Raw genomic sequence first — 25,763 nt, forward strand, 5'->3', positions numbered from 1 at the left:
TTTTTTTTTTTTTTTAAGATTTTATTTATTTGACAGAGAGAGACACAACGGGAGAGGGAACACAAGCAGGGGGAGTGGGAGAGGGAGAAGCAGGCTTCCCGCAGAGCAGGGAGCCCGATGTGGGGCTCGATCCCAGGACCCTGGGATCATGACCTGAGCCGAAGCCAGACGCTTAAGGACTGAGCCACCCAGGTGCCCCAGGCTTTGGACTCTTGATTTCATCTTGGGTCATGATCTTGGGGTTGTGGTATTGGGCTCCATGCTCAGTGGGGAGTCTACTTGTGTTCTCTCCCTCTGCCCCCCCCTTTCGTAGGTGGGTGCACACTCTCTTAAATAAATAAATCTTTTTTTTTTAAGATTTTATTTATTTATTTGACAAAGAGAACACAAGTAGGCAGAGGGAGAGGGAGAACAAGGCTCCCTGTTGAGTAGGGAGTTAAACGTGGGGCTCAATCCCAGGACCCTGGGATCATGACCTGAGCCGAAGGCAGCCGCTTGCATTACCGACTGAGCTACCCAGGTGCCCCATAAATAAATAAATCTTTTAAAAAAAAAAAAAGGGGGCGCCTGGGTGGCTCAGTCGAGTGTCTGGCTCTTGATTTTGCTTCAGGTCGTGATCTCAGGGTCCTGGGATCAGACCCCAAGGGGGCTCTATACTCAGTGAAGAGTCTGCTTGAGATTCCCTCCCTTTGCCCCTCCCCTGCTCACGTGTTCACGTGCACTCTCTCAGATAAAATGAATGGATCTTAAAAAAAGAAAAGAGAGATGTTTAACCCACTGAGCCACCCAGGTTCCCGTATTTTCTTTTGTCTTTTAAAGTTGTGTCTGGGTGGCTCAGTCAGTTAAACATCTGCCTTCAGCTCAGGTCATGATCTCCAGGCCTGGGATTGAGCTCCACATAGGGCTCCCTGCTCAGCGGGGAGTCATCTTCTCCCTCTGCCATCCCCCACACACCCCGGCTCGTGCTCTCTCACTCCTCTTTCTCTCTGTCTGAAATAAATAAATAAAATCTTAAAAAAAAAAATTTGGCTGTCAATATACCCCATTAGAAAAAGTGCTCTTTTACCTCTGAAGGAAGGTTGGCCCAAAGAACTGAAAGAACCTTCTATTTGAACAACATTTTCAAGCATATAATACTTTTGTACCATATGAAATTCAGATAAAATGTTTTGAAAATAAGGGGAGAGAAAAAAAAGAAAAACTGCTTTTTTTGCTTACTATATGGAATTAGAATGTAGTAATAGTTAACATTTATTAGTTGCTTCCTTGTGTGTATTATGCTAAGTGCTCTTTCTAGATTTTATCTTCATAGCAAACTTGTAATAAAGACACTGATGATATCCTTGCTTAAGAGATAAGGGAACTGAAGCTTTGAGATGTTAACATGCCAAGCAGCATATAGTTTGGGAAAAATCAGGTTTCAAACTCAGGTCTCTCTGACTCTAGAATTTATACCTTTTTTTTTTTTTAAAGATTCTGTTTTTAAGTAATCGCTACACCCAATGTGGGGCTTGAACTTATAACCCCTAGATCAAGAGTCGCATGCGCCAGCCAGGTGCCCTTAGAATTTATATTTTTAACTGATTGCCTCGTACAGTTCTTTATTTTTTAGGTCCTTCAGAGAAAGATTGAAAAAGACTATATAAGTTTAAAGTATATTTTAGTACAATAATCCCTAACTTCATATTATAGTACTTGTGTAATATTTGGAAACAGGAAGCAATTTTCTGGTCATTTAACCAATAATTTTTTTTTTTTAAAGATTTTATTTATTTATTTGAGAGAGAGAGAATGAGAGACAGAGAGCATGAGAGGGAGGAAGGTCCAGAGGGAGAAGCAGACTCCCTGCCGAGCAGGGAGCCCGATGCGGGACTCCATCCCGGGACTCCAGGATCATGACCTGAGCCGAAGGCAGTCGCTTAACCAACTGAGCCTCCCAGGCGCTCCCATAATTTTTTTTTTTTAATTGAAGTATTAGTTTCAGGTGTACAACATATTGATCCAACAATTCAATACATTACTCACTGCTCACTATGATAAGTGTAGTCACTATCTGTCACCAAACAATGTTATTACAGTATTATTGACTGTATTCCCTATGCTGTATTTTTCATCTCCTTGACTTATAACTGGAAGTTTTTACCTTTTAGTTCCTTTATTTTACCTATCCCCACTCACCTCCCAACCATTAACTTTCTTTTTCTCACTACTCTTAAATAAGTTGATATGGATATAGCCTCGTTTTATCAATAAGTTAAATGTTAGACAATAAATTAGTATTTGATGTAGTATGCTTTTGTTTTGAATGTATGATAAGCTTTTCCTTTTGCCTTGGCTTTATAATTAGAAAGTCTGTGTTTTTATGCTTTATAATATACATGTAACTAACAGAAATGCTTAATGTATGACCTAGTATAGTAGATGTTCTAGTAAGCTGGCGTAGATCATCTTTACAGAATTTTTTTTTTAAAGATTTTATTTATTTATTTGAGAGAGAGAACACGAGCGAGGGGAAGGGCAGAGGGAGAAGCAGACTCCCCGCTGAGCAGGGAGCCCAATGTGGGGCTCGATACCACGATCCTGGGATCATGACCTGAGCTGAAGGCCGATGGTTAACTAACTGAGCCACCCAGGTGCCCCCAGAATTTTCAAATAAGAATACTCAAAAGTATTTTTTCCCCTCCTACTCAGGTAATTTGTTAGGGTGATGTATTGAAACATGTTGCTAAACTTGATCCTAAAGTGTTGGGGGATAGAGGAAGGTAGACGTTAATTTACTTTTGAATAAATGAACTAAGATTACAGTTATTAATCCTTTAACTTAAAAAAATGAATAGAGAAGCATTGCATTTGTGTTATTTGGCCTCCCTCTCCCCATATTCACATGAGAGAAGAAAATGAGTATTAACATTATATCTGCCATTAATAGTACTCAGACATATAGAAGGAGATGCCCAGGACACAGGAGGTTTTCTGTCCACCAAGCTGTGAGTGGACTTAAATTGGGGTAGAGTTATTTACCCTCTAAGTAGTCTGAACTTTTTCTGTTTTTTTTTTTTTTTTTAAGATTTTATTTATTTATTTGACAGAGAGAGACACAGCAAGAGAGGGAACACAAGCAGGGGGAGTGGGAGAGGGAGAAGCAGACTTCCCGCCGAGCAGGGAGCCCGATGTGGGGCTCGATCCCAGGACCCTGGGATCATGACCTGAGCCGAAGGCAGACACTTAACGACTGAGCCATCCAGGCGCTCCTGAACTTTTTCTGTTAACAGTAGTCTCAGTGACTTGCCAGTGTGATTTTAGTTACCCACTTCTCTTTTATTTAACATTATTTCCCAAACTATGTATTATTTTACAAAATAAAAAGCAAGCACTTAGGGGCGCCTGGGTGGCTCAATCGGTTGAGCGTCTATCTTTGGCTCAGATCGTGATCTCTAGGTCATAGTATCATGGGGGGTGGGGGTGGGGCTCCAGCTCAGCAGGGAATGTGCTTGTCCCTCTCCCTCTGCCTCTTCCCCCTGCTCGTACTCTCTCAAATAAAATCTTAAAAAAAAAAAAAAAAAAGCAAACACTTATGCATGCCTTGCTGGCTCAGTTGGTAGAACATCTGACTCCATCTTAGGGTCGTGAGTTTGAGCCCCGGGCTGGGTGTAGAGATTACTTAAAAAAAAAAAACAGAAAAACAAAAAAACAAGCACTTAGAACAAGAAAATCCTGTCTTGTCAGTTCCATAATAATTATTTTGAGCTAACCCTGAATTTTGAATTTATCTGTAGGCAATGATTTCTATAGATGAGGACTGTGTAGTTATAGTTATAAGTATTATTTCTTCATTACTAGATGTGGAGACTTAAAGCCACTACATATTATACATTTTGAGAATGACTACTTAATAAATTAGAGAAGTTTTGCACTTGGTTATATCTAGTTACATACTAAGGTTGGGATCTGATTTCAGTAAAGAAAAAATCTTTTTAAGGAGCCCAATGCTCTTTGAAGTCTTTGTATCTTACTGACAGTGTCAGTAATGTTTGCTTTAAAGTATAATCCTAAAAGGTAGAAGTTTGAAAAAAAAATAGCAGTTTGGTGAAGTTACATAGTAAAATGCTTTTAAGAGAAATCCAAATTATTTAAAATGACACTGAAGTAACTTCCATCTGTCAGCTTGGCAGAGATAATATATTTTAATACCTTTGAATAGGATTGGGGGAAAGATATTATCTTACTTTGTTACTCAAAGTATAAATTGGTACAACTTCAAAAGAGGACAGTTAGCAATATCTATGAAAATTATGAATGCATATCTTTGACCCATTCTTTTTATAGGAGTTATTTTATAGTTATACCTTGTCCATGCAAGATGACGCATGGACAAGGTTATTTGTTACATTATTGTTTATAATGATTTTTTTTTAAGAAAGATTTATTTATTATAGAGAGTGTGTGAGTGGGGCAAGGTTCAGAGAGAGAGAATCTCAAGCAGACTCCCCACTGAGCACGGAGCCGATGCAGGCTTGATCCCACAACCCATGGGATCATGACCTGAGCTGAAATCTTGAGTCGGATGCTTAACTGACTGAGCCACCCAGGTGCTCCTATAATGGCAAAAATTTTAAAGTAACTTAAATGTTCTTCAGTAGGGGATCGACTTAAAAAAGTAATACACCCATGTGATTGAGTGCTCTGTAGCCATAAAACAGATGAGGAAAGTTTTTTCTCTACACCCAACATGGAGCTCCCACTCAACGACCCTAAGATCAAGAATCACATGCCCTACTGACTGAGCCAGCCGGAGGAAAGTTTTTAAGTACTGATGTGGAATAATTCTACCACATAAATGGGCAAAGTTAAAAAAAAAAAAAAAAGATGTGGCCACGGTTATGTGTAGAATCCTACCATTACTAGTTTTTATTTATTTATTTATATTTTTAAAAGATTTATTTATTTGATAGCGTGCGTGGGAGCGAGCACACAAGCAGGGGGAGCGGCAGGCAGAGGGAGAGGGAGAAGGGAGAAGTAGGCTCCCCGCAGAGCAAGGAGCCTGATGTGGGGCTCCTTCCCAGGACTCTGGGATCATGACCTGAGCCGAAGGCAGATGCTTAAAGGACTGAGCCACCCAGGTGCCCCCCATTACTAGTTTTTAAAAAAGAAGGCAGGGACGCCTGGGTGGCTCAGTTGGTTAAGCAACTGCCTTCGGCTCAGGTCATGATCCTGGAGTCCCGGATTGAGTCCTGCATCGGGCTCCCTGCTCAGCAGGGAGTCTGCTTCTCCCTCTCCCGCTCCCCCCTCTTGTGCTCTTTCTCTCTCTCACTCTCTCTCTCAAATAAATAAAATCTTTAAAAAAATAAATAAATAAAAAAGAAGGCAGTAGACTGTATGTATTTACTTGGTTATAAATGCAGTATTTCTGAAAGGATATCCAACGAAGTGGTATGTGTTGGTTGCTTCTGGGGAGAGGAACCTGGGTTACTGAGGGACATGAGTGGTAGGGATACTTGATTGTATATCCTTGTGCTTTTGAATTGCTTTTTGTGCCTTCCCCCCCCCCTTTTGTACTTTTTAAAAGAATTCTAGTTGAGGGGCGCCTGGGTGGCTCAGTCGTTAAGCGTCTGCCTTCAGCTCAGGTCATGATCCCAGGGTCCTGGGATCGAGCCCCGCATCGGGCTCCCTGCTCTGTGGGAAGCCTGCTTCTCCCTCTCCACTCCCCCTGCTTGTGTTCCCTCTCTCGCTGTCTGTCAGATAAATAAATAAAATCTTAAAAAAAAAAAAAAATTCTAGTTGACACACAGCGTTACTTGCTTTTGAATTTTGAGTAACATATTCACCACAAAAGGTGAATGCATATATTTAAAAAGTAGAGAAATTCAACTAGTTTGAAGATTAGAAAAAATAACCTTTTATAAGGTATTATAAAATTAAACAAAATGGACACTATAATGTTTAGTTTAAGTATCATTAAGACTTTAAAATACTGTATTTATTCTGTTTTCTACATTGACTAGTATTACACTTATACTGCAGTTACTGCATAGGTGGATGAATGGAGGTCAGTATTCACATAAATTTCATTATGGGTTGAAAACTCTACCTTCTCCACCACCTCCCTGCTACTGGAAGTTTTTACATTGTAGAAATAGTTCTGTGCTTAGCATCAAAAACAAAACAAAAAAATGGGTTATCTTAGCTTTAACATTTACCAGTCAGTATGATTTTGAGCAAGGAATTGGACACTGGATGTGAAGTAATATTTGTTGAGCACCTGCTTTAGGTACAACCCTGTGTTAGGCATATTAATAATGATAGCCAAAATTACACACATACACAGTCTGCACACTTTTCTACACAGTGCTTCTTTGACAATTTTATAAATTTGTGATTAAGGACCAATATTGAAGAAGTGCTTGTAAAATTTTCAGGTGACACAACTGGGAATCATAGCTGAGATAACTTCTATATGTTGAATAAAGGGATCTAAGTTCTAAAAGTGTTTAAAAGACCAGATTAAAACTACAAAATGAAATTTAGCACTGTTTTTTTAAAGATTCTTTTTTATTTATTTGAGAGAGAGAGCATGGGCACGCATGAGTGGGGGCGAGGGGAAGTGAGAAGAAGCAGCAGACTCCGCACAGAGCAGGGAGCCCAATCCCAGGGTCCTGAGATCATGACCCAAGCTGAAGGCAGATGCTTAACCAAGCCACCAAGGCACCCCGACACTTTTGTTTTTTTTAATTTGATTTACTTTTAAGTACTCTCTACACCCGATGTGGGACTTGAACTCACAACCCTGAGATCAAGAGTAGCATGCTCTACCAACTGAGCCAGCCAGGTGCCTTGAAATTTAACACTCGGAACTTTTTTTTTGGGGGGGTGTGTGGCGAGAGTGCATGTGAGTGGCGGGGGAGGGGCAAAGGGAGATGAAGAGAGAGAATCTTAAGCAGGCTGTACATCCAGTGCGGAGCCCAATGCAGGGCTTGATCTCCTGACCCATGAAACAAAGAGTCAGACAGATGCTCAACTGACTGTGCCACCCAGGCACCCCTCTCTGTCCAGTTAAAAAAAAAAATTATTTTTAAAATTGTATTTACTTTTTTAAAGAATTTATTTTTAAGTAATTTCTACACCCAGTGTGGGGTTTAAACTCACAATACCAAGACCAAGAGTTGCATGCTGTACCAACTGAGCTACTAATTTTTTTTAAAAGATTTTATTTATATATTTTTGTGAGATAGCGTGTGCGTGAGCATAAGCAGGGGGGAGGGCGGAGGGAGAAGCAGACTCCCTGTTGAGCAGGTGGCCCGACTCAAGAGACTAGATCCCAGAACCCCGTACCCCAATGACCTGAGCTGAAGGCAGACACTTAACTAGCTGAGTCACCCAGGTGCCCTCTCTGCCCATTTTTTATTTGGATTGTTTTTTGGTGTTGAGTTGTAGAAGGTCTTCATATATTTTGTTTTTTAAAATTTTTGTTTATTTTTTATTTTTTTTAAGTAAGGTCTGTGCCCGATATGGGGCTTGAACTCATGATCCAAGATCAGGAGTCACATGCTCCACTGGCTGAGCCAACCAGATGCCCCATGTTCTTTATATATTTTGGATATTAACCCCTTATCAGATACATCATTTGCAGGTATCTTTCCTGCTCATTATGTTGCCTTTTTGTTTAGTTGATGGTTTCCTTTGCTGTGCAAAAGCTTTTTAGTTTGATATAGTCCCAGTTGTTTATTTTGCTTTTGTCTCCCTTACCTGGGGAGACAGATCCAGAAAAATAGTTCCAAGATTGATGTCCAAGAGATTACTACTTATGTTTAGTTTTATGGTTTCAGGTCTCACATTTACATCTTTAGTCCATTTTGAGTTTGTTTTTGTGTATGGTGTAAGAAAGTGGGCCAGTTTCATTTTTTGTATGTAGCTATCCAGTTTTTGAAGAGACTGTCTTTCCCCTATTGTATATTTTTGTGTTCTTTGTTGTAAATTAATTGACTGTGTAAGTGTGGGTTTATTTGTGGGCTTTCTGTGATTAATTATCTCTAGGTCTGTTTTTGTGCCAGTACCATGTTGTTTTACTATAGCTTTGTAGTATAGTTTGATGTCTGGGATTTTGATACCTCCGGTTTTATTCTTTCTCAAGATTACCTTGACTATTTGGGTTCTTTTGTGGTTCTATACAAATGTTAGGATTATTTGTTCATGTTCTGTGAAAAATACTATTGGTATTTTGATAGGGATCACATTGAATCTGTAGATTGCTGTGAGTAGTATGGATAGTATGGACATTTTAACAGTATTCTTCCAGTCTGTCAGCAGGTGTATCTTTCCATTTATTTGTGTCATCTGATTTCTTTTTCAGTGTCTTATGGTTCTGAGAGTATAGGTCTTTCATCTCTTTGGTTAAATTTATTCCTAGGTATTTTATTCTTTTTGATGTACTTGTAAATGGGATTGTTTTCTTAATTTTCCTTTCTGCTATTTTTTTAAGATTTTATTTATTTATTTGTCAGAGTGAGAACGCACAAGCAGGGGGAGTGGCAGGCAGAGGGAGAACCAGGCTCCCCACTGAGAAAGGAGCCCAATGTGATGTGGGACTATGACCCTGAGCAGGAGGCAGATACTTAACCGACTGAACCACCCAGGGGTCCCTCCTTTCTGCTATTTTGTTGTTGGTGTATAGAAATGCAACAGATTTTCGTATCTTGATTTTGTATCTTGCAACTTTACTGAATTTATCAGTTCTAAAATTTTTTTGGTGGAGTCGTTAGGGTTTTCTGTATGTTCTATCATGTCATCTGCAAATAGTGACAGTTTTACTTCTTCCTTAGCAGTTTGGATGTCTTTTCTTTTTGTTGTCTGATTGCTGTGGCTAGAACTTCCAGTACTAGGTTGAATAAAAGTGGTGAGAGTTTTTTTTTAATTTTGGGGGGAACAGCTTTGTTGATTTTATTTATATATGTATATACATATATATGTAATTACCATACAATTCATCCATTGAAAATGTACAATTCAGTAGTTTTTTGTATATTCCTATACCAATTAAAAAAAATCAATTTTAGAAGATTGTTTTATCCCTACAAAAAATAACCTTTTAGCTATATTGTTCAGTCCCATCCATGTCCCCAGCCCTAAGCAATGACTGATCTACTTTATGTCTCTATAGATTTTCCTATTCTGGACATTTCATATAAATGGAACCATATAATATGAAGTCTTTTTGTGATTGGCTTCTTTTGCTTAGCATAATGTTTTAAAGGTTCATCTATATTGTAGCATACATCATTGCTTTCTTTTTTGGTGAATAATTCTGTTTTCCTTTTAGACTCCATTAGTAAATGTTTTTTGCTAAGTATTAGGGTTGTTAATCAGGGGATTGTCCATGACCTAGGTTTTCCTTCTGTATATCATCTGGTTGTTAACATTTTGCTACATATTTATTAAACTGTAAACGTATTGCCAGAGAGAGGGAAATGGTGTAAATTTTAAAGTGAGGTTAGCTGTTAGTATCATTGGCAAGAAATTTAAAAGGAGTTTGAAATTATGGGATAAATAAGCGAAATTTGGAAAATAGTCCTAGATTTTACGTTTTATGGTTTTTCTCAATCCCTGTTGTATCTTACATTCATTTGAACTAATGTGTATTATATCAACTGTGTATTATATCTACACTTGAACATAAATTAAGGAGAAAGGTAATCAGATGTAGATTTGGAGTGTTGGAAAAGGGATGGTTTCATATTCAGAGCACTTCTATCCTGAAACCCAGTCCGGACTAGTCTCCCACAGAGTTTACAGAACACCTTGAGTTGCCTTACTTTAATCATCTCAGATATTTAACCATGTGTATATTTTAAAGAATGATTTCTCAGTTAATTTATGAGGCTTAAAAGAACATTAAACTCCCATGTGTTGTCTTTTAGAAAGAGGTTGGTTCCTGAAGTGTTCTGTTTGTTTTTTGGCTCCATTCAGCTTTGGGTTTTTTTTGTTTTTTTTTTTGATTGTTTAGTTTGGATTTGGATTGTTTTCAGTTTTGGGCTGTTATGAATAAAGTAAGTATGAAGATTTATTTTTTGTGTGAAGAGAAATTTTCCTTTCTCTGATAAATTGTTTAAGAGTGCAATTGCTGCATTGTCTGGTAATTACATGTTTAATTTTATAAGAAACTGCCACAATCCCTTTTATCATAAAAGGAGTAACAGAGAAGCCTTATATAAACAGAAGCTAGCTGCAGTATGTAAACAAATCCTAGCTGAGCTGCTGTTCTGGTTGAAGTAAGCTTGGGAGTTCCACCTGCTTGATCACTACCTAGTGACTCTGCCAGCCTTGTGTGCACTCTTCACCCAGGCTGGAACTGAGGGCCATACAGGTGAAATGACATTAATTTTTTTTTTTTTTTTTTTGGTGGGCAGCAAAGCAAAGTTTATTGAGTGATGTAAAGTTTATTGAGGGATAGTAAAAGAGGAAGGGTACCCAAGAGGGTTGTCCGACATTAAAAAGTTTTTGAAAAAGGGGTGCCTGGCTGGCTCAGTCGGAGAACATGCAACTTTTTTTTTTTATTATGTTATGTTAATCACCATACATTACACCATTAGTTTTTGATGTAGTGTTCCATGATTCATTGTTTGCGTATAACACCCGGTGCTCCATGCAGAACGTGCCCTCCTTAATACCCGTCACCAGGCTAACCCATCCCCCCACAACCCTCCTCTCTAGAACCCTCATTTTGTTTTTCAGAGTCCATAGTCTCTCATGGTTCGTCAACATGCAACTCTTGATCTCAGGGTCATGAGTTCCAGCCCCATATTCAGTGTAGAGATTACCTAAATAAAAACTTAAAAAAAAAATACTTAGGAGTGATTTTAGGCTTATTACTGGCAAAGCTGTTATTGGTACTCGGGTTTCTTGATTACTGGTTTTTTGTTGTTTTTATAAATTAGGCTAGTCTTTCATATGTATGTTTTGAATGGTCAAATAGTCCTCCAAGGTTTGTTAGGAAAAATAATAGTATTATGCTGTTCCACTCCCTTCTTTTTTTTTTTAGATTTTATTTATTTATTTATTTATTTATTTGAGAGAGAGAGAGAGAGAGAGAAACAGCATGAGAGGGGATAGGGTCAGAGGGAGAAGCAGGCTCCCCGCCGAGCCGGGAGCCCGATGTGGGACTCGATCCCAGGACTCCGGGATCATGACCTGAGCCGAAGGCAGTCGCTTAACCAACTGAGCCACCCAGGCACCCTGTTCCACTCCCTTCTGATATAATTGTACCAGGGTATTTACCATTGGCATATATATTATGTTGTACTAAATTATGTTCCTTTAATTTCTCCTTTATAATATAGTTAGGACTCTATGTAACGTATACATACATGTAATTATTTAAAATTATGTTTTGTTTGTATTATCTATAAATTTTATTTCAGTGTGGTAAGTGGTAAAGAGGTTGCTATGAAATACTTCTTATTCTAAAAAAAGGGACCATTGGGTCTGACATGACTGAGCACCCCTAGAATACGTGGGATTTGATGGTACAGTGCATGGGAAAACTCTTTGGTGAGAAGGTGGTTGGCATCTTGGAGAAACTGAAAGGAGGCTATATATAGTTTGAGAGGAGAGAGTGAGTGAGACAGATGTGTAGGATGAGTCCCACCAGGGAGGCAGGGGCCATGTGGGACCTTGTAGGAAGAAGCTTGGAGAGTTGTTTGACTGGAACTAAAGCTGAGGAATTTCGAGGTATGGATTGCTTGACCAAGTGCAATTTATAGCTGAAATGGATTTAAAGATCACATAACTTAACCATTCCATTTTATAAGTCAGAAAGTGGAAGTTAAGGGAATTTTCCCAAGGTTAGACAAATAATGGATGAGCTGGAGCTACAACTTGACCTTGCTAGTTCATTGTTTACAGTGGACTGCCAGGCAGAGGGGTTACCTTTTTTTTTTTAAATTTTATATTTAAGTAATCTCTCCACACAGTGTGGGACTTGAGCTCACAACCCCAGGATCAAGAGTCCCATGTTCCACCAACTGAGCTAACCAGGTGCCCCCACAGGGATTACATTTTAGATAGTTGGGAGCATTTCAGGGTTCACCAAGAGAATTCTAGGATGGAGATGGCTGGGTGGCTGTGTGCAGGCTGGAGGCAGTGGGTATTGGGAAGCCACAGAGTCAGCCTCCCCGCTCCCCTGATTTTATCTTCTGGTCAAACTGAATCACTGATTACGAGTTCTGATCTTGACTTATGCTGTTACTTGTTTTTTTGTTAGTGTGCTTGTCTCCTAGATAGTATGCCCTTTACTTTTTACTTCCTATACATTCTGGCTCAAATACTTTATAAGTAATGAGTTTTACTTGTAAGTTGCCCCAGCATCAGGTTTGAATTAGGCCACCAGTTTACTAGAATCTTCATTTTATCTTCATGCATTGACTTTTTAACCTGGTTATGTATTTTGATTCAGAAGACTTATGGTTGCCTGCAAAGATGGGTTCATGCTCTCTCTGTAGCAAAGCTCATCTCCAGCAACATACTTTGATGACTACTTTTTTTTTTTTTTTTTTTTTTAGATTTTATTTGACAGAGAGAGACACAGCGAGAGAGGGAACACAAGCAGGGGGAGTGGGAGAGGGAGAAGCAGGCTTCCCGCGGAGCAGGGAGCCCGATGTGGGGCTCGATCCCAGGACCCTGGGATCACGATCTGAGCCGAAGGCAGACGCTTAACGACTGAGCCACCCAGGCGCCCCTACTTTTTTTTTTTTTAAGTAGGCTCCATGCCCAGCGTGGAGCCCAATGTGGGGCTTGAGCTCAGAACCCTGAGATCAAGATCTGAGCTGAGATCAAGATTTGGACGCTTAACCAGCTGAGCCACCCACATGCCCCTGAAGACTGTACTTTTAAGTAAAACCGAAAATAAGGAAATAGGAGCTCTTTAGCTAGATCTTGTTTAGAAGATTATTTTTAAAAGGAGTTTATGTGTACTTAATTCTTTTGTATTAGACATGGATTGGTCCTATGCTGGTGCATTATCTGCTTACTCAGGTAAGGTAATTAAGCTCTGAAGAGTTGCCAGTACCATTTGATGAATCTGAGGGCAGTCCCATTGTTCCTAGCAGGTAAATAACAGTCTCTAAGGAGACAACCACCTTCTGTTTTTTAACTGTTTTATTTAAATATATGTTTATTTTTAATAGCTGGTTCATGCATATCATTTAAAATTAAAAGTGGAGGGGTGCCTGAGTGGCTCAGTCAGTTAAGCATCTGACTCTTGGTTTTGGCTCAGGTCATGATCTCGGGGTCCTTGAGATTGAGTCCTGTGTCGGGTTTCAAGCTCAATGCAGAGTCTGCTTAGGATTCTGTCCCTTTCCTTCCCCCCTCCCCCACCACTTGCATGAGGGGGTGCTCACTCTCCCTCTCAAATAAATAAATTAAAAAAATCTTAAAAAAATTAAAAATGGATACAGTGAAATATAAATCTACTTTTTAAATTTTTTATCTTTTTAAAAGATTTTATTTATTCATTTGACACACACAGGGCGTGCACTTACAAGTAGGGGGGAGGGGCAGAGGGAGAGGGAGAAGCAGGCTCCCCACTGAGCAGGGAGTCCGATGCAGGCTTGATCCCAGGACCCTGGGATCATGACCTGAGCCAAAGGCAGATGCTTAACCTGCTGACCCACCCAGGTGCCCCTAAATCTCCTGTTTCTGTCTGCCAGCTACCCAATTCTCTTCTCAGGAGGTATTCATTCTTTTAAGTTTTGGGGTGTTACTCCCTAGGTAGCCAATGTATTTACTTATATACACACCCAAAATCTCCACCCTCACCAGAGGTAGCATAGCATACTCATTGTTCTTCATGTCTTTTCTGTCACTTAATATATTTGATATTATGTATCTGTAGGTTTAGAACTGTTTTTTTAATGGCTTCTTAAGCATTCTGTTTTGTCAATGTAATATAATTTTTCTCTATTTGTGTATGAATGGACATTTAAATTCTATCTAATCTTTTGCTGTAGTTTTGACTAGTTTTGTTTTATTTATTTATTTAATTTTTATTTGTTGGGGGGGGTTACAGAGGGAGAGGGGGAGAGAGAGCAAGAGAGACTCTTAAGCAGGTTCCATGCCCAGTGCATGAGCCCAACGTGGGCTTGATCTCATGACCCCAAGATCACAACCTGAGCTGAAATCAAGAGTCAGACACTTGGGCGCCTGGGTGGCTCAGTTGGTTGGGCGACTGCCTTCGGCTCAGGTCATGATCCTGGAGTCCCTGGATCGAGTCCCGCATCGGGCTCCCTGCTCGGCGGGGAGTCTGCTTCTCCCTCTGACCCTCCCCCCTCTCATGTACTCGCTCTCTCTCATTCTCTCTCTCTCAAATAAATAAATAAAATCTCTAAAAAAAAAAAAAAGAGTCAGACACTTAACCGACTGAGCTACCGAAGTGCCCCTTTTGATTAGTTTTAAAGTGGCCAGGTTTGGGGGCACCTGGGTGGCTCAGTCGGTTAAGCGGCTGCCTTCGGCGCAGGTCGTGATCCCAGGGTCCTGGGATCGAGCCCCGCATCGGGCTCCCAGTTCTGCGGGAAGCCTGCTTCTCCCTCTCTCACTCCTCCTGCTTGTGTTCCCTCTCTTGCTGTCTCTCTCTCTGTCAAATAAATAAATAAAATCTTAAAAAAAAAAAAATAAAGTGGCCAGGTTTGATATCAACCTGTGTAGGGTATGTGTGGAGACAAAGAGAAAGGCCATGATACTGATTGAGCCAAGGAAGGAAGATGAGCAGGAGAAAATCCAGGGAAAGGTAGAAGAATGAAGGGAAGGAAAAAAGTTAAGGTTAGAGGAATAAAGGATAGGAATGAAATATCCTTGGGGGTCTTCCCAAGGCAATACTGAAACCCAAGACACAACTTTTCTGTTACCGTCTTGGAACCAGACTGAGTTATTAGCCATGTGACCTCGGGCAAGAATTGGTGTTGAAACTTTCTCAGTTGAGGGATGGGACAAAATCTAGATTGTAGGCAGTAAGGGCAGACAAATAGATGATGTTGGCTGTTAAGGAAGGAAGAGAAAAAGGTTAGGAGGAAGGGAGGGAGGGAGGGACAAGTGAGGTGTGTATGTTTTTGGAGTCAGAGGGAAAGATCTAGTTGGTATGAAGGGATTGAAAATGCTAGCGAGTGAGATAAGTACAGGAATTAGATGCCTCAGATGCTGGATTTAGTTTTTATTTTTTAATTATTGATTTTGAACAGGTAATACCCTTCCGTGGTTCACAATTCAAAAGGAAACAGAGCATACAGTGAAAAATGTCTCTTCTATCTGTTGTCCAGCCCTGCAATTTTCATTCCCTGAGGCAACCAGTGGTTGCAAATGCATTTTTCCTGAGTGCTTATATATACAAATACGTATCTTTGTATATATCCCCTTCCTTTTTTTTTTTAACAAAAATGAGAACATACTCCAGACATTGTTCTGCACATTGTTTTTTTTTTTTTTTCATTTAACGTGTCTTGGAGATCTTTCCAAATTTTTTTATTGTGATCAATCCAAATTTTTAAAGACTTTTTAAAAAAGATTATTTACTTTTTTTTTAAAAAAGATTTTATTTTATTTTTTGGCAGAGAGACAGCGAGAGAGGGAACACAAGCAGGGGGATTGGGAGAGGGAGAAGCAGGCTTCCTGCTGAGCAGGGAGCCTCATGTGGGGCTTGGTCCTCGGACCCTGGGATCATGACCTGAGCCGAAGGCAGACACTTAACGACTGAGCCACCCACGCGCCCCATTATTCACTTATTTTAGAGAGAGGGAGGGAAATAGAATGTGCATGTGCAGCATGGGGGAGGGTCAGAGGGAGAGGAGAACGGGACTCTCAAGCCGACTCCACCCTGAGCATAGAACCTGATGCAGGGCTCAATCTCATGACCCTGAGATCTTGACCTGAGCTGAAACCAAGAGTTGGACACTTAACCAACTGAGCCACCCAGGTGCCCCAGGACTTTTTGTTTTGTTTTGTTATAGTTGCAAGCAAAGCATTCCCATATGTGGATGTACCATAATGTACCTAACCAGCCTTCTATTGGTAGACTTTTAGGTTTTCAGTCTTTAGCCATTCAAGCATTCCTGTAATGAGTAAATAAGATTTAGATTTTACTTTGAAACATTTGGTTCAGATTCTGTATGATCTAACATATGGTTTATGGCCAGTGAAAGAAACAATGAAGGCAAATTGACATACTGTAATAAATGGCTCAAATTCAGAATAGTGGTTAACACATCTATATGTAAGGATATAATTTATGTGTTTGAGGGCACTGCCACAAAGAGCTATAGGAGTTGTGGAATGATTGCATATAGTATAAATCTTAAATGTACAAAAATTTGTTGTGAAAAGTAAGCCTCTGTTCCCCTGCCTAGGGATACCTGCAATTTTCTAGTTTCTTGTGTTTTGATGATTGTGCTTTTCAGTGTCCAGCATGTTCAACATCATCACTGGCCTGTCGACTTGTTTTCCAGGGTAATCCCAGAAATCGCCGATCTTCTCACTAGTTCCCTAATGTCAGTTTATTTTTCTCCTGGACATTCCAGCTCTTTACCTCCTATTGGTCTCTTCAAGTCTAACTCACTCCAGAGTAATTTTGATTAAACAGATGCCAGATTCTCTGGAGTTCAGATCCTTCTCTTCAGTTCTAGCCTTAACCAGATAGAATGTCAGTTCAGTCATTACTAGGGCTCCTCTGTCTGCTGAGCATGTTTAGTTACCATGTGGCTGGATGAGTACAGTGGTGGTTCTCTGTAAGGTTTCTTTTCAAGCCTGAAAAACCACTGAAGGTTTTATAAACAAAGCACTGATGTATTTATAATTGTGTGTTAATCCATCTTTCTCTTAGTCAATATAGAAACTCTTGCTCTGGTGATCTAATTAAGGAAATTCTGATTTTTTTTGTAAGGGGAAAGAAGAATCCTTTTAAAATGGGAAGTGGATTTCCTGATGCTGATTTTTTTTTTTTTTAATACTAAATGAGTTTGCTAAAGGCTGCTCACAGTATACCTAGGAAAGAAAAAGAATTCCTAAGGAATTGTATGTCTTGTATTTAATGACCAGATTTTAGTTTATTTTTTTTTTTTTTTTTTTTTTTTTTAAAGATTTTATTTATTTATTTGAGAGAGAGAGAATGAGAGACAAAGAGCATGAGAGGGAGGAGAGTCAGAGGGAGAAGCAGACTCCCCGCCGAGCAGGGAGCCCGATGCGGGACCCGATCCCGGGACTCCAGGATCATGACCTGAGCCGAAGGCAGTCGCTTAACCAACTGAGCCACCCAGGCGCCCAGATTTTAGTTTATTTTGTAGAGCTGTTCTTGCTCTCTTTTTTTAAAGATTTTATTTATTTATTTGATAGAGAGAGAGAGCACGAATAGGCAGAGCCACAGGCAGGGAGAGGGAGAAGCAGGCTCTCCGTTGAGTAGGGAGCCAGATGTGGGGCTGCATCCTAAGACCCCGGGATCATGACCTGAGCTGAAGGCAAACGCTTAACCGACTGAGCCACACAGGTGCCCCTGTAGAGCTGTTCTTAACAGTTGGTGAGATTATCAAATGAGAATAATGTTATATCGATTTAAAGGCCATGGAAGGCTCTTTGAATAGGTAATATAAAAAATAAATAAAATTGAGAGTATAGTGAAATTTTAGTGAACATAATTGATAATACTTTTTTTTCCTGTGTCAAAACTAGAAAATAAGAAAAGCTTATTTTCTAAACCATAATATTATGGTTCTACAAACAATGTTCTAAGGTTATCCAAAGTGAATGTCTTAGTATGGTTCTGTATTTACAAGTTGTGTTGCTAATGCAAAAATATTTTGTGATTTTAAGTTCTAAAAGTTTAAAGAGTTCTGCTTTCATAAAATTTTATGGGGCTAGGAAATTATTTTGATGACTATTATTTTCTAAAATACTCACATGGCTTTTTCTCCATAAGAGGTCAAGTAATTTGTCAGGTTACTTCTGTTCCTATTTTCTTATCTAGAAAATATAGTAACAGTGTTAACCTGTTTGTTGTAAGCAATTTAACTCTTTGCCAGTATGTGAAATACTAGTGAGCTGACTGGTCAAAATTCAGACCTTTGGAATGTCAGATTTGTTCTGCCAAGAGGTTGGGACTTTCTTGGGCATGCAAGCTACCAAGACTTCCTGCAAAGTGTGGGAGAAAGCCTCTGCATTTTAGAGTTTGATTTTATGGTTTAGAGTACAGACCTAGAGAAGGAGGCCATCACTCTAGTGTGTGCACGCTGCTCCCCTAGAGCCCCAAACTCCTTTAGCTCTGCATTGAATTTCCCCATCCCTCTTGAGAATTGTTCTAAGAGCTTTTCTCTTCGTCTTGATCCCAACCCCATCCTAGGTCTTACTGCAAAAAGGATCTCTTTTTCCTTGGTGCTGGTACTTTGATATCCCATTAATGGATGAACCTAGACATAATGGTTGAGCATCAAGGTACTGGGCTAGGTTAAGTAAGACATACACATATGTGTCTTATCTTCAGTAATGTTATGATGTTGTTTAATTTGATTGAGAGGAAGATGTTCATTCATAGAAATGTAAGGTGGCATTGATTTGAAAAACATTGCAAATAAGTACAGGAAAATATATTTTTTCATATTCTAATTTGACAAAATTTCAAGAAATTCGTAAGCTGAGAATACCTGTTTCAGTGTTAGTCATCAGTCACTGGCACTCTCCCTACCTAGACACCAACACTTCTCCCCACCCATTTTTTTTTTTAAAAACAGTGGTTAAATTGTTTTGTTGCAGAGGTGGATACTTTTATTTAGACAGAAGACTGGAGCAGTGGGTGTTTGTTTACAGTCTAAGATACTTTTTAGGATCTGCTTTCCTAGTTCCCTCAGCGCTGACACAGCGCTGAACTTTGAAAAGGTGTAATCTAGTGTGGCCATACCAGGTATCCTTTATTCTATGTCTGGAATTATTATAAGTGTATTGTAAGATTTTTCTTTTATGCATTTCTGTTAGCTAAAGAACTGGACATGGGAAATCTACTTTATTCACATATATCTTTTTATATTAAGGTGTGTATTTTCCTCTATCATTTATTCATGGAGTGTTTATTGAGAAGGATATATGGAATATGCTTTCTGAGGTACTGGGGATGCAAGGTTGAAGGCTCATGGTTCATGGCTTAAAGGAACTTTAAGACGAAGACAGACAAATGAACAGATAATTCTGATGCCTTGTGGTAAGTGCAAATGATAGAGCCTAGCAGGGTATTGTAGGAGTACAGAATGGAGCAGTAGTTTTCAAAGTATGGGGACACCCTGGTGGTCCCTGAGCTCATAACAGATCTGTAAGGTCAAAACTGTTTTCATAACTTAAGACATTATTTGCTAGTTTTGCTCTCATTCACTTACAAAATATGAAAGAGTTTTCAAGAGGCAGTATAACTTGTGGTATCACAATAGATTGAATACAGAAGCAGAAATGAGAATCTGGCTGTCGTCATCGTTGTCATCGTCTTTATTTATTTATTTTATTATTTTTAAAAGATTTTATTTATTTGAGAGAGAGAACATGAGAGAGAACACAAGTGGAGGGGAGGGGCAGAGGGAGAGGGAGAAGCAGACGCCCTGCTGAGTAGGGAGCCCTGTGTGGGACTCAATCCCAGGACCCTGTGATCATGACCTGAGCAGAAGGCAGATGCTTAACTGATTCTGCCACCCAGGTGCCCTTATTTATTTATTAGAGAGAGAGAGAGAGAGCAGGAGTGGGAGGGGCAGAGGGAGAGGGAGAGAGAATCTCAAGCAAATTCCACACTCAGTGCAGAGCCTGATGTGGGGCCTGATGCGGGGCCTGATGTGGGGCCTGATCTCATGTCCATGAGGTCATGCCCTGAGCCAAAACTGAGGCACCCCTAGCTGTCTTCTATTAAGCCAGACATTAGGAGATTTGCAGAAGTATAAAGCTGTATTACTGTTCTTACTAAAAGTTTTATTTTGAAAAATTTTTTAAAGCTAAAATATGTTTAAAAATAAACCTTTTTTAAAGCTTTTATTTATTACTCATTTTGAGAGAGAGAGAGTGAGTGAGCATGAGCAGGGGAAGGAGAAGAGGCAGAGATAGAGAATCTCAAGCCGACTCTATGCTGAGCGCAGAGCCCAGCGTGGGGGCTCCGTCTCATGACCCTGAGAGCATGACCTGAGCTGAAATTAAAAGTTGACGCTTAACTGACTGAGCCACCCAGACGCCCCTAAAAATAAAATGTTTTAAGTAAACGTTTAATAGGCTTATTTTTTTTTTTTTTAAGATTTTATTTATTTGACAGAGAGAGACACAGAGAGAGAGGGAACACAAGCGGGGGGAGTGGGAGAGGGAGAAGCAGGCTTCCCGCTGAGCAGGGAGCCCGATGTGGGCTCGATCCCAGGATCCTGGGATCATGACCTGAGCCGAAGGCAGACGCTTAACGACTGAGCCACCCAGGCGCCCCTGTTTAATAGGCTTATTAACTTTTACATGGTAAATATTTTAAAATCCTCAGTTTTAACTTCAAATTCAGCAAATGTTGATATAACTTACATAGACAAGAGCTTTTGAGTTCTCAGTAATATGTTTTTTAAGATTTTATTTTTTGGGGGTGCCTTGGTGGCTCAGTTCGTTAACTGTCCAACTCTTGAGTTCAGCTTCAGGTCATGATCTCAGGGTTGTGAGATTGAGCCCTGTGTTGGGCTCCACATTGGGCTTCACGGTTCGAGCCCCACATTGAGTGTGGAGATTACTTAAAAATAAAATCTTTTTTTTTTTAAATTAAAAATTTTTTTTTTCTTATTTGACAGAGACACAGCGAGAGAGGGAACACAAGCAGGGGGAGTGGGAGAGGGAGAAGCAGGCTTCCCACTGAGCAGGGAGCCCGATGCGGGGCTCGATCCCAGGACCCTGGGATCCTGACCTAAGCTGAAGGCAGACGCTTAACGACTGAGCCACCTAGGCTCCCCTTGAAAATAAAATCTTAAAAAAAAAACCCCAAAAAGCTATCTTTCCCTCTTTTCCAGTGGAAGAAACAAAAATATAAATAATAAATGAGAATTGCAAGTACTAATTAGCAAGTATTATGACGGTGATAAAGTAGTAGAAAATGACCCAGGTTATATCTTAACACTGTTTATACACATAAAATCTCTTAGAAGAGGTAACTTTTGGTTGAGACATGAATGTTAGAAGGTGACAGATGACCTGGGGCAGAACATTTGAAGCTGAAAGCACAGCAAGTATAAAAAAACCCTAAGTAAGGAAAAAGTGTGGGGAGGAATGGAAAGCAAACCAGTATGGCTAAAGAGTAGTTAATGAGGAAGAGAGTGGAAGATGAGGGCAGAGGTAGACAGATAAGAGATCATGTAGGGTTTCTGTAGGTCATAGGTGCAACTCAGGTAGGGTTACAAGGGGATGCTTTTGGAAGGTTTTAAGCAAAGAATTGGGAGTTACCTGATTTATGCTCTACAAAGTACATTTTGGGTTCCTCGGGCACAGTTGAATTGTAGAGAGGCTAGAGTAGAGGCAGAGAGACTGATTAGGAGGGTTTTGCAGCAAAACAGCCAAGAAATACTAAGGATGACTTAGACTGAGGCTGTGTCAGGAATAGTGGTAGTGTTGAGTGAGTTTGGTATGTTTTGGAGGTAGAGCCAGTTTTTTTTGTTTGTTTTTGGTTTTGTCTGAGATGGTGTTAGAGGGGGAACAGAACAGAGGATGTCAATAGTTTACATTGTAGCATTGTAAAAATATGGGAAACAATATAAATACCCATCAACAGTGGTAATTCCACACAATGGAGTACAGTGCAGATGTAAGAAAAGAATGTGAAAGAGCTCTGTGAATGGATACAAAGTAATTTCTAGGACATACTGTTAATGGAAAAAAGCATGTTGCCTTTTATGTAAGAAAAGAGGGAAATAAGAATATAGATAAGTATTTGCACATTTGTCCAAAAATAAATACAAGGAAGGTAATCCAGAACTAATGAGATTGGTTTCTTACAGGATTTGGGTGGGAACATTGTGGAAAGGAAGGGGATGGGAATGAAAGTAGTAGGGATGGAGAGAGGGGTGCTTTTGTGAATGTATCTTTTTGTGTAGGTCTGACTTTGGAACCATATTAATGTTTCACATAATCAAAAATAAATAAAATCTATCAGGATGGGAAGGAAGAAACCCAAATGAAATAAAAACACAAACAAATGAGCCTAATTGGATTTCTAATAAATAACAACCACGTTGAAGGGAGAAGAGGGCCGTGTGGGTGGCTCAGTCAGTTAAGCAGCTGCCTTCGTACTGGGATCATTGAGCCCCCTGTTGGGGCTCCTTGCTCAGCGGGGAGCCTGCTTCTCCCTCTGCCCCAATTGTGCTCTCTCTCTGACTCTCTCTCTGTGTCAAATAAATAAAATCTTTTTTTAAAAAAAAAGGGAGAATAAAAAAACCAATTAACGACACAGAATTTTGACTATAAACCCCAAGCTCAAAACAAAAAAATCTGTAAACAAATACTGAGCTATTGTTATTAGAATTGTTTTTTGTTTGAATTAGGAATTCCGTACTACCTTATATACTTTAGGAGTAAGTGAGTTTACCAATATATTGAAGATAGAGATTTATCACTGTGGTAAAGAGAGTTGTAAATATGGCTTGAATGACATTGTGATTGGATTAGAATCTGAGATCAGTATGAATTACTGGTCTTTTTAGATAGACACAATAAATATAGATGTGTGTATGCATGGATCAGTATACAGGCATTTGTTTCCTAGTTCTTTCTGTCTGCTGTTCATTCTCTGACAAAATAGAAAGCTCTGTTGAGTTCCTGGATTTGGAGGACAGGTTCACAGTTAACTAGGATGTATTTAACAGGCATCCTTAAAATTTGCTTTTCTCCTTAGTTCCTAGTTTTCACCAGTATTTGATAAAATATGAAAAGATGCTGAATGATAAACACGTGCCATATAGTTCTTGGGTGTATATGAATAGTTGATTATTCTAGTCTCTGCTTACTCTTCCTCAGGCCACTTGGGACAGCCCAAATGGAAAGCTTGTATAAGTTAGTGTTTAAGACACTATGTGGAGAAATGTCTGATCCCTATAGTCCTGGCTACCTTCTTAGAAGATGCTGTGTGTATGTATATATATATATATTTTTTTTTTTTTAAAGATTTTATTTATTTATTTGACAGAGAGACATGGCCAGAGAGGGAACACAAGCAGGGGGAGTGGGAGAGGGAGAAGCAGGCTTCCTGAGGAGCAGGCAGGCACCTGAGCTGAAGGCAGACACCCAACGACTGAGCCACCCAGGTGCCCCTAACTCATAATTTCTTAAAAAAAAAAATAAAAGTCATAAAATTTAGCACTCCATCAACTGTGTTTTGATTAGCTTTGAATAGACACACTTTTTTTTTTTTTAAAAGATTTTATTTATTCATTTGACAGAGAGAGAGAGAGTAGCGAGAGCAGGAACACAAGCGGGGGAGTGGGAGAGAGAGAAGCAGGCTTCCTGCAGAGCAGGGAGCCTGATGCGGGGCTCGATCCCAGGACCCTGGGATCATGACCTGAGCTGAAGGCAGATGCTTAATGACTGAGCCACCCAGGTACCCCAACACACATTTTTTTTAAAGGTTTTAATTTATTGGAGAGAGAAAGCGAGAGAGAAAGCACGCGTGGGGGCAGAGGGAGAGGGAGAAGCAGACTCCCCTGCTGAGCTGGGAGCCCGATGTGGGGCTCAATCCCAGGACCCTGAGATCATGACCCAAGCCAAAGGCAGATGTTCAACCAGCTGAGCCACCCGGGTGCCCTGAGACACACATATTTTTGAAATAGTTTTATGCAACATTCATGAAGTGATTGAGATAATATTTTCAATTTGTTTCATATTAATGTAAGATATTAGTAATTTCAGTAAGGTAGAGTGTTATTGGAGTTGCTGTTTCCTTCAAAGCAGGGACTGAATGAAGTAAAATGCCTTTGGGTCTAAGAGAACATTAAGTGGGATTTCAACCATGCTCACAGTTTGCCTACATGTGTAGTTTCTTTAATTCATTTAGTGAGCCCTTTTGATTACCTGCCATTTGTAAAGGCACTCTGCTAAGTACTTGGATTATAAATATGAATATGACTCTCTCCTTGTCCTGAGGTTCACAGTCCCAATAGGGAAGATAAGCAAACTAATATTTGTAATGTAATGATTTAAAGCTAATAATAAACTGACACAGGTCACAGCAGGATCCCATGGAAGTGAGCCTTGGGGAATTAGGAAGGGCTCTAGAGAAAAAATGTCACCTGAATTGGTACAGGTGCATAGGAGTTGGCCTGATGGACAGGGTGCTGGAATGAGCAGCATCTTAATAGATACCATAGTGTTTTGCACTTTAGGTAAATGAATAGTGTATGAAATAATTTCTTAAGTAGGATAATTCATGATGGGGTTATCTCATTCTGTAGTCTCATTTGGTTGGCAAATTCTGGATGGCTTCATTTTGTGGGTTCCCTTATTTATTAGACCATGACTTAGTTGTTGGGGTGAATTGCTGGTGAGTAGAAAAGACTAACCTCTGGACTCGTAAGTGAGAACCCTTAGGTGAGGCTTTTGTTCTGAAGAGACTGGAGAAGTTTGTGTGTGTGTGTGTGTGTGTAACTAAGGGAGAAGAGGTTGACCTTAAACCTAAGAGAAGCAAAATGGAATTATAGAGAAAATATCTTCAGAAGACTAAGTTTTAGGGATCTTGGACTGATGACTTAAGCCGATGGACATAGTCATATTATAGACTTCAGTGAGATAGATGGGCAGTGCTGGGGTCTCAGTTACAGAGATGGTAAAAGAATAGTTCTTGTCATCATATGTGTATGTTGATAGTATTTGGACCCTATTTTGGTTTATTAGTTTACTGATCTATTTAGTAGTAATTCCTGTGGGATTAAAAACTTTTTAAACATAAAAAAGTTAGGGGCTCCTGGGTGGCTCAGTTAAGTATCTGCCTTTGGCTCAGGTCATGATCTCAGGGTCCTGTGATAGAGCCCCACATCGGTCTCCTTGCTCAGCAGGAAGTCTGCTTCTCCCTCTGCCTCTCCCCCCCTTGTTCTCTCTTGCTCTCTCAAATAAATAAAACAAAGCAAAAATTTAAAATAAACATAAAAAAGTTAAACAATGTAAACCTTCCCACCCCTAGCCTCAGTCATCCTGTTCTTGTTTTTACCCCATTCCTCCAGCGCATTTACCCCACCCAGGAAACTTTTTATTAATTTATGTATTCTTCTAGAGTTTCTTTATGTAAATAAAGAAAATGAAAATACAGATTCTTATTTCTTTCTATCTCCACTGTCCAAAACCCACCAAAGCCAGCATATTATCCCTATTCTGCAAATTGGTCTTCCCATCCTTCCCTTTACATATTGTGTTTCTTAACAATGGAAATCTTCACAGAAGATTTTCCATAGAGTATGTATAATTTTATTTTATTTTCTTCTTCTTCTTTTTTTAGTTTGTATGGTTTCCTTTTGGATACTTTATTTAACCAATTCTCTGTTGGTAGACATTTGGGTTGTTTCTAGTTTTTAAAAAAAATTTTTTTAAAGATTCCATTTATTTATTTGAGAGAGAGAAAGAAAGTGCAAGCACGGGGTGGGGAGGGAGGTGGCAAGGAGCAGAGGGAAAGGGATAAGCAGACTGCACTCTTGAGTGTGGAGCCCAATGCAGGGCTCCATCCCACGACCCTGAGATCATGACCTGATCTGAAATCTAGTTGGTCGCTTAACGGA

The 25,763-nt window shown here is 39.7% G+C and overlaps 1 protein-coding gene across 3 annotated transcripts in view; it reads left to right on the forward strand.

Moving 5' to 3' along the window:
* Positions 1-25,763, forward strand: part of PIK3CB (phosphatidylinositol-4,5-bisphosphate 3-kinase catalytic subunit beta) — a 201,697-nt gene that overhangs the window by 12,147 nt on the left and 163,787 nt on the right. Inside the window, exon 1 of one of the 3 annotated variants that reach the window (XM_044920377.1) lies at positions 19,142-19,216. The exons of the other annotated variants lie outside the window; for them this stretch is intronic. The gene's annotated coding sequence lies outside the window, so the exon portion shown is untranslated. Of the gene's footprint in view, positions 1-19,141; positions 19,217-25,763 lie in introns of those variants that run through there. 3 annotated transcript variants of the gene reach the window in all.

This window comes from Neomonachus schauinslandi, chromosome 1 (genome assembly GCF_002201575.2).
Source record: "Neomonachus schauinslandi chromosome 1, ASM220157v2, whole genome shotgun sequence".
Classification (NCBI taxonomy): Eukaryota; Metazoa; Chordata; class Mammalia; order Carnivora; family Phocidae; genus Neomonachus; species Neomonachus schauinslandi.